Below are 9219 nucleotides of genomic sequence, written 5' to 3' on the forward strand. Positions count from 1 at the left end.
CCACTCTTGGATGTAGGAAGAATGTATTAATCTTTTATGTTCTATACCTAAAGAGTACCAGATACATTGTAGTTTTTCCACATAGATTTTTTGGATCATTAAAGAACAAATGAATCAATAAATTCCTCATTATAAGAATGGAATAAAAGCTATTTTGTAATTGCAGAAGAAATATATTAGCAGCAGGGGATAAATACAGTAAAATAGAACCAATGTAGATGACTACACTGAGACTGAGACAAAATGGGATGGGCATAATATCTAAATTACCAACACCAGCCATGGCAATGCAACATTTATTCAATTCATTTGAATTGTGACATGTTATTATAAATAGAGTATAGGTTTATAATTTTGAATGAAGAAATGAAATCTTCAATAGTATTGACTATTGACAGAAGAAACAACATTTATGTTCAAATCATAGGTGATTACTTTTTAATAATTTCAGAAACTTCTAATGAAATGCTTATTTGATCCTTAAAATGGTTTTATGTAATGTTTTATACTGCTAATATATTGGGAATATATTTGTGTCTACATGCTCAGTGGTACAAGAAATACCACATTTTTATATCTTTCAATAAAATGAAATCAAAGTCTAATCCCACATCTGAGCTCATTGCTTAAAAATTCAATATTGGTCGATTTTTAGTCTTCCCCCTTTCCCAGGGTAAGGCAAAGCCCCTGAGATTTGGGTAGAATTTGGCAATATAGCACAAGTTTTCAGGCTAGGATCCTGACTATTGGGGTTCAAATCATGTGTCTGCCACTTAGTTACTTGTGTGCTCTTGGGCAAAGAACCTACATTTCTTTGCCATGATTCCTTCAGTTGTGAAATGAGGTTAATACTAATGTTAACCTAATTTGGTTGTTGTGAGAACTAAAGGTGTTAATGAATGTATGACACACCTTAAGTATCAAATTCTTAATTGTGTCAGGTCTTTTTGTCAGTCCACAGGGTTACCAACAAGAAACCCATTTCTCAGTTTGTATGGCTATTTATAACTTGGCACCTTGGTTACTTCTGCATCATTTTGATGCACAGGTGTTATTGGGAACCCCACTGCCAAATATATCGTCTTTCTTGATGAACCATCAAGACTTAGCAGGCTACTGCTCCTAAGTGATACATAGATCTTAGCTACTCTAGAGATCCTCAATGTCTCTTTCCCCAGTATGGAAATGTCCTCATTTCTTTCACTTTTCCTCTCAAAAGCACTTTTCTTTCCCCTACCTAGTCACCTGGCATCATTTCTTCCGAGTTTACAGTTTTTAAAAGGCTTCTGAACTATCTCTGATTCTCCCTACAAAACACCCTGAGGCATGGAATTCAAACGATCTACTTAGAATATTCCTGCTTTGAACAGGGGTGAGTGAAAAAATAGAGGAAAATACAAATGATCCTGCTATGTTAACATGCCCATGTTTTTCTCTTCTAATTAACATAGTTTTAGCAATTAGTAGGTGAGTTAGAGCCATGACCAGTATTATGCTTTAATTCTCCTTATACCATTATGAGATAACTTTTTGTTTCCAATTATATTAAGAATAAAATAAGCATATTAAAAGTAGTTAATGATTAATAGGGGAATTTACACTATGAAGAGATAGAAGGATAGAGGAACTAGGAGCAAGAGTTGCTGAGTCAGACGGATGTGGAACTGAATGTGGTTTCTACCACTCACTAGCTACTCATGAACATTTTGTTGTTCAGAAAGCCAGTTTTCAACCTTTCAAAATAGGATAAGGCAAATTAATAGTGATAGACATAAAATTACATAAAATTACTGGTTCAGAAGGGTTGAGGATGGGAGGAGGAATGGACCACAAAGGGTTATGAGAGAACTTTTGAAGATGATGGAAAATTCTATCTTGATTTTAGTGATTTGGCAGAACTCATTGAACTGTACACAAAAAAGAGTGAGTTTTACTGTAGTTTATCATACCTTAATCAACCTAACTTAAAAGAAATGGGACAATGGTATATTTTGATGGAAAGATTTGATACCCAGTGAACATTAAATAAATATTAGTTTTTACTACTGTTATTATTTAGGTATCTCAAGAATTTGCATTTACCTAGAGAGATACGTGTGAAGTTTTTTTATAGTGTGCAATGGAACATACTCATGGTGAATTGGGAGGGAATGATATTGGGAATATTTCCTATAATGTCTCCAATCTGTGGATATGGACAATTGATTGGAATGACTGGTTTGGAGAGCCATTCAAAGAAGGTGTAACTGAACAACTAAAGGAAAACAACCATTAGCTCATTAAATGCTTTCTCCCCTTAGTTATGTGAATGATTTGTGGTTTCTCTGTCACTGGGCTCCACCTATTGTGCAATGGCCCAGTTAAGCAGCCTCCTTGTTCAGAGATAGAAATTCAGACCTTCTCTTTAAAGTGTTTATAAAAGAAAAAAGGAATGAGATACTAACATTATACTAAGCTACTTATTCAGAACTTAAATGAAGTGTGTAACTACAGTGTGGGATTACAGAATATATATATTTATATATACCATATCTATTCAATGTTTGTGGAGTTCTAGGGGTTTTTGATAATCTGTAAAATTAGTATGTTTATTTGGGAATTATTTCAGTTTAGCAGAGGTGATAAAAACTTTATAACCCCCTTCAGTATGAATCCAAGTCATTTTTTAGATAGCTTAAGGCCTCTTACTGGCTAACAGCTATTAGGTTTATGAATTGGAGAACAAGTAAGTCAGACACTTTCTTAAGTTCATCCAGACACTTTCTACACTGCACCTACATGGACATTGAGTATTTGTTTGTTCATTATTACTCAAAAAATGGAGCCCTTTAGGGTTGTTCAAATAGGGCCATATATATATTGAAACTGAGGGGTGTTTAACAGTAACCCTCTTTGAATTTCCCTACTAGCTCTTTGATCTTGGACAAATTACTTCACATCGCTGAACTTCAATTTCCTCTTCTGCAATATTGGGAGAATTACTGTACCTACTTCTAGTTATTATGAGGACTAAATCTGACAAAGCTAGTAAAACACTCAGCAAAATGTCTAGATGTAAGAATTCAATAAGTATTACTGATGCTATTATTATTTCTATTTAAATAATTTGCTGCAGCTTAGGAAAAGCACTTCTAGACTCAAAATTTGAAAGAAAAGCAAATTTGAAATGTGAATACTACCTTTCTTTCTTTTCTCTTCCTTCAGTCTTCTTTTCCTTTTCATCTTACAGGGGCTAAGAATGTATGTCTTTAAAATGATTATTTTGGAAAGCAAAATATTAAGAGTAACAATATGCAATATTTATGGAGCATTTACTTTATGCCAGACTCTGCTTAAGCACTTTCCATGTGCTTAGGGAGTCTATCCTCACAACTCTAAGAGCTGGGTATTATTGTTACACCTATTTAAAAAATGAGGGAGCTGCACTCTTGTAAAAGTAAGTAGACGTTCAGGTCACATAAGTATAATAAGATTCATAGTCTTTGGTTTTGGAAGTAGAAAATTTGTCTGGGAAAGAATTGAGAATGGCAGCCATCTAAGAAAAAGGGTTAAAATTATATATACATATATATATATATATATATATATATATATATATACACACACACACACACACACACACACATACATAATATCATATTTATATGGTATATAACATGTACATATCTTATTATTAACACTGTTACAATCATCCTAGTTTTGCTCTTCTTCCTCTACTATTCTTCTTCTGCTGTTTATGGTGTGCTTACTGCATTTCTTGAACAGTAGTTTCCATTTATTATATCATTTTCTGTGAATGAGGAAATGATATCAGAATTTTCCTGTTTTACAAATGAAGAAATGGAAACACAGAACATTGAGTCTTGCCTGTGCTTATTAAGAGACAGTGTCAGGATTCATACTGACATCTGTCTGATTGCAGAGTCTAATACTAACCAATCGCAGGTGTGTCAGATAGAGATGTTAGAAATGCTCTTATGTGACATGGCATCGAGACACAACTGTGAAATCATATTGCCAATTTCATTCGTTCATAGGAAATGTTATAGCATAGTAAGAAGATGTTCAACCTGGTAGCTATTAAAATTATTGTAATTCCTATGCTTAATAATTTCTAGACCAAACTAAGAATCAAAATGCACCATTAGAGAAGTATATTTGCATTTCTCATTCCATCTCCTCACATAGTGCTACACGTTTCTATCTCTGGCATGAGCTTCCTTCTCTATTATATTAAATTCAAATACTGCTAAAGGGATATGAACTCTCAGAGACTTATTATTTTCCTTTCTCCAATGCCCTCAAGGATGCTGTAGAACAACTTCTGCCACCTCATCATTACCATTAGAGACCAGTATGATCAGGAGCTGCTGCACGTTCCTACAACCATCCCCAGACAGAGAAACACATATGCACATACATGTGTACACACATTTGCCACTCTTCTTTTTTTTAATAAAGAAACTTTATTAAACAGCTTTAGATTTATCTTTTATTACACAAAATGAAAGAAGCAATGTCTGATAAAATAACTTCCTTGCTCCTTGAATTTTTACAGTCATTTCCACCTTGACCTGAATTCTATAATCCTCTACCACTTCAGTGATCTCTGTAGATGTACTATCTGGTGGATAATTCCCTCAAGTATGTCAAAAATACCCGGTGCTTAGTGTTTTATTTCCTTTTTCTTATCTACAGAAACCCGATACAAGATGTTGTAGCTCATATTGCATAGTGGCTTTAGTTTTTAGATTTAGATTTAGATTTTATTTTAGTTTTTTTGTGGCTATCCTAATAACATTATGTAAAATATCTAAAAATATATGTCACTGTGTATTAACTTTACATAGTATCAAGAGGAGTTCTGTTACAAAATATGAATAAATGAAAACAATAATTTCTTTTTACCTTCTTAACCACATCACTTTCCAAAGTTTGCAATTGTAATATTTTTAATATTGCTTAATGTTTTTAATCCTTTAAATAATGTTTAATTATATTAAGCATAATCAAATATACTTAAGACACTTCATACTGATTTACAAAATTTGGGTAACATCTATTAGCTTTATACCAGAAAAATGCATACTATTCATAAACAATCACATTAATATTCCCTTTCATCCCAATTTCAACCTCTTATTTTAGTGGCTGCCCTATTTGTCATTTCAATTTTCTGAATTTTCTGGCTTAAATTTATTTCATATTGGAAGGAGAATCTGTGAGACAGATTTTGTTTGCTACCTTGGCCCGGTTGTTCCACAGGTCAGTTCCTCTCCTTGAAAACTCTTACCTTCCTTTTGCAGTTCTTCACTGCTCTATAAGCCTAAAGATGATGACAGAAACTTTTTCTGCAGGTATTTATCCTTGTTAGCATCTCCCAGTGCTTATAAGATCCCAGTAAGACTTGAAGGGGTAGGCAATTATAATGTTTTTTAATATTAGAAATATCAATGAAATTGTCATGACTCCAGAATAATAAAGCAGCAAATTCTTACCTAGAGAGATATTAACTAGTGCTATATTTTTGTAAAATATTTTAAAATTACCAAATATGTTAATTTGAGCAATCCACAAAATGACAGTACCTTTTCCTACTGTTTCCAAATTGGAGGCATTTAAAACAAAGCAACTAAAATGACAGTTTTTGAAATATCTTATTCATAGTGTTATCACAGACTAACCCTAGAACATATTGACTTAGAAAAATTGGTTTCTATTTTGGGGATTGTCATATAGTAAATGCTCAATTAATCTCAGCTATAATTTTTATCACTACAGAAGGGATAAGTGTGCTGCAATACAAAATGTGATGATTCTGGACAATATATGTAATTTCCAATCATTTTCCTATGGCAACCAGATTATAACTTAACAACTTTACTACCATCTAAGGGTAATGATTCTTCTAAGTATTAAAGAGTGAAAAAGAAATTTTGCATAGGACAAAAGTGGAATTTTTGAGTGAATTATCTGGACCTTGCTGTCTTGCATCTGAGGTAGAAAACTGGTCAAAGTCATGCCTTAGCTCTATCTATCAAGTTCTTGCCTTCAAAGCTTATTGTTCTGCCATTTTCATGTTTTAGAACGTTTGAAAAAGTGTCTGGCATGGGAAATTGAGCTATTGTAAATCAACAGAAATTGGAAATGAATGTGTCAGTGGGAAGGTAGAAGAGGTGTTTCCTACTTTTAGTATAGGCACAGGAGCTTCTAATTGCCAATATTTTCATTAGAAGTTAGATAGGACTTCTTGCAACATTGTGGGACACATTTCGTACCAGAAAGCCAGAGATGACCTAAATTTGCCTTTGTGTATAATACAGAATTACATTTACCTTGGCCTCCCTACTATATACAAGATATTGATACAATTTGCCTTCCTAAATTGAGTATGAATTAACAAGGATTCTCTTTTGGACAGCTATTACACATTTCCTATAGGCTATTATTTTGTATAATTTAATGAATATTTTCTGTACCTGGAAGGGTGAATTTCAACAAACACCTCGATGGTCAGCAAAAGTATTTTTCTCTACTTGCAAGCATCACTGCAAAAGCGAACTGCAAATACTCAGTCTTATATTGATGCATTTCTCAATATTAATGTAGACAAAGCAATATATTCTTCCACCTACATTTTGATCCATCAGGATATACAGTATTCAGGTTTTATAAAAGCTAAAATGTTTTGATAATTCCCTACATAAATTTCTTTTTAAAAATAGCAAAATGCTTTATTAAAAAAGAATTTCAAAATTCTCTATTTGTATTAACTATAAAGTTCTGGATGTAGTATTAAGATAACAGAAAATGTCAAGAAAATAGTCTAATATTGGGTATTGCCAAAAGGTAAAATTTAATGCTATGGAATGATAGAATTTTTTTTTTTTTTTTTAAGTAGGAAAAGTAGGTCAGTGAGATGTGGGAACATGAAGAAGAAAAACAAAACTTAAATATTTGACATATTTGGGTCAAGGTAGTATTAGCTTGTTTGCTGACCCACATAGTACTTAATATCAAACAAGAGAAAGTCTTCTATGCAACCCCATTTATGAGCGCTTCTCCCCAGTGTTCTGTCAATGAAATGGAAAGCTGTGATTTATTTACCCATCACTCTTTCCTGGTTCAAAATGTTTATTTGTTGTTTCTTCAAATAGAAATTTAAACATGTGATCATGGACTTGGATGTGCTGGCACTGATATGGGTATATGTTCTGTATAGATGAAATCTACCTGTAAGAATTAATGTTTTCCCTTGAGTCAACATAAAAATACTGTAAATACACATCTTTGAATTCTGATACAAGACACATATTTGACTGTTTACAGTACACCTAATGCTAAATAATTGTGTGAGATGATAAAATTACTAAATTGACAGAATATTTCCATATATTTGAATATTTATTCCTATTCATGTGGATATTTTGATGTCATGTCCTCATGAATATAATGCTAATTCTAAACATTGCCAAGTTCAAGGTTGTGTGATGTAAAAAGGTCCAGAAGAAAACTACAAAATATTAGTTTATCACCAGATGTTTTGTCTAAATAAAACTAAACATGCATAGATTTACAAACATTCAGATAACTGTTCTACTTTTAAAATTTTCACCCAGATATTTAGCATTAACTACTGAAATTTATGTCAAATTTCTGTACTGCCATTTTTGACAGAAAGAAAATGGATTAAGCAGTGATTATTTAGAACTATCTTAATTAAAGTATTTTAATTATTTATTTTAAATTTGACTCTAAATCATTTGAAATGCTGTAAATGAAGAATAAATATTTTACCTGGAAGTATTTCCTTTTCTGTACACCAGTTTTTGTGTATTAATATTACCAGCAAAGAAAATCCTGATTCTTGCATCTTCGGTTTCTTATGTCATAGATTCCCTTTAATTTCAATGTGAAAGGCCAGAATGGCATCTATAATACGTGACCTGACATGAAAATAGCATCTGCAGTGCTTTTATTTGTGATTCCATTTCCTGCCTTGCATTTGATGCAACATAAAACCTTTTATACAAAACATCAAAAGTGCTTTATTTTGCCAATTAAAATTTTTAATGAAATAAAGCACTCCCAGAATGAAAACTGATCATATTTCCAACAAGCAGTTTCTGTTTTTGTTATCTACCTGAAACATTTGCATCTCTCCATTAAGTAGTCTTGCTAATCGGTTTACATTTCCAAGCAGGCTGTAGTTCCTTAAATATTTATACAGTCTTAATGTACATCATGCTGTTTTTATTAATTTTAACCCCATAGCCTCTTCTCCCAATTACTACTTAATGATTATATTGCATTTCTTCTTGATTGCCTTTGTTTTTTGCTACCACATTAACAACAACAGCAAAAAGGTGTGGGGGAGAGAAGGAAGTATGGAGGGTGGGAAGAGGGGGAGAGGAAGGCATAAGGCTTGAAATAAAACAGCTAAATAAAATGCCAGTCTGAATGATTCACCATTCAGGATCTCACTTGTCTGACTCATCTATCTATTGCAGACAAACTTCCCTGTTTTGGGTTTTTTGTTGTGTTTTTTTTTCCTCCTAATCCAAAATCATATGATTTCTTTCTATACTAAGAAAACAAAATTAAAAAAAAAAAAATCTTTTTGATTGATGGAATTGATTTGAAGCTTGATGTAGCGTGATAAAGGCACATCAAAGACATTGAAACATCCGATGTCTTTTGACCCATCAGCAAAAGAAAAAAATGTCTTCTTATGAGCTTAGTAAAACCAAAAAGGCTTACCTAAGTAAATATATGAATATATTTATATATATATATAATACCTAGTGAAATTTACCTAATAATATTGTATTTTACAAAATATGCTTGTGAAGGAGGATAATTTTTCAAAATGCTAAGGTATTTTTTTCTTTTGATATCTATCTATAATGTGGGTCATTTTAAAATTTGAAATTAGACTTGCAAAATTTAACAATTAACAATTAACTATACCTATGCTTGGAAGTATTCTCCATTTAAAAATGTTTAACTGTATCTGGGAATAGTGTCTGTAAAATGTAACTAGCATAGTATGTTCATTTGCCTAAATAGTCAAAAAATATTTTCCCTACATATATGAGCCCATTTGTGTTAGCTGTTTATGAGCATAAGATGTTATACCATTACATTTTTGACATTAATGATTGAATAATTCAGTTCTGATTTCCAAAGAACATGACGTAGGTATTTCAATGATACCTA

Source organism: Choloepus didactylus, chromosome 7 (genome assembly GCF_015220235.1).
Source record: "Choloepus didactylus isolate mChoDid1 chromosome 7, mChoDid1.pri, whole genome shotgun sequence".
NCBI lineage: Eukaryota > Metazoa > Chordata > Mammalia > Pilosa > Megalonychidae > Choloepus > Choloepus didactylus.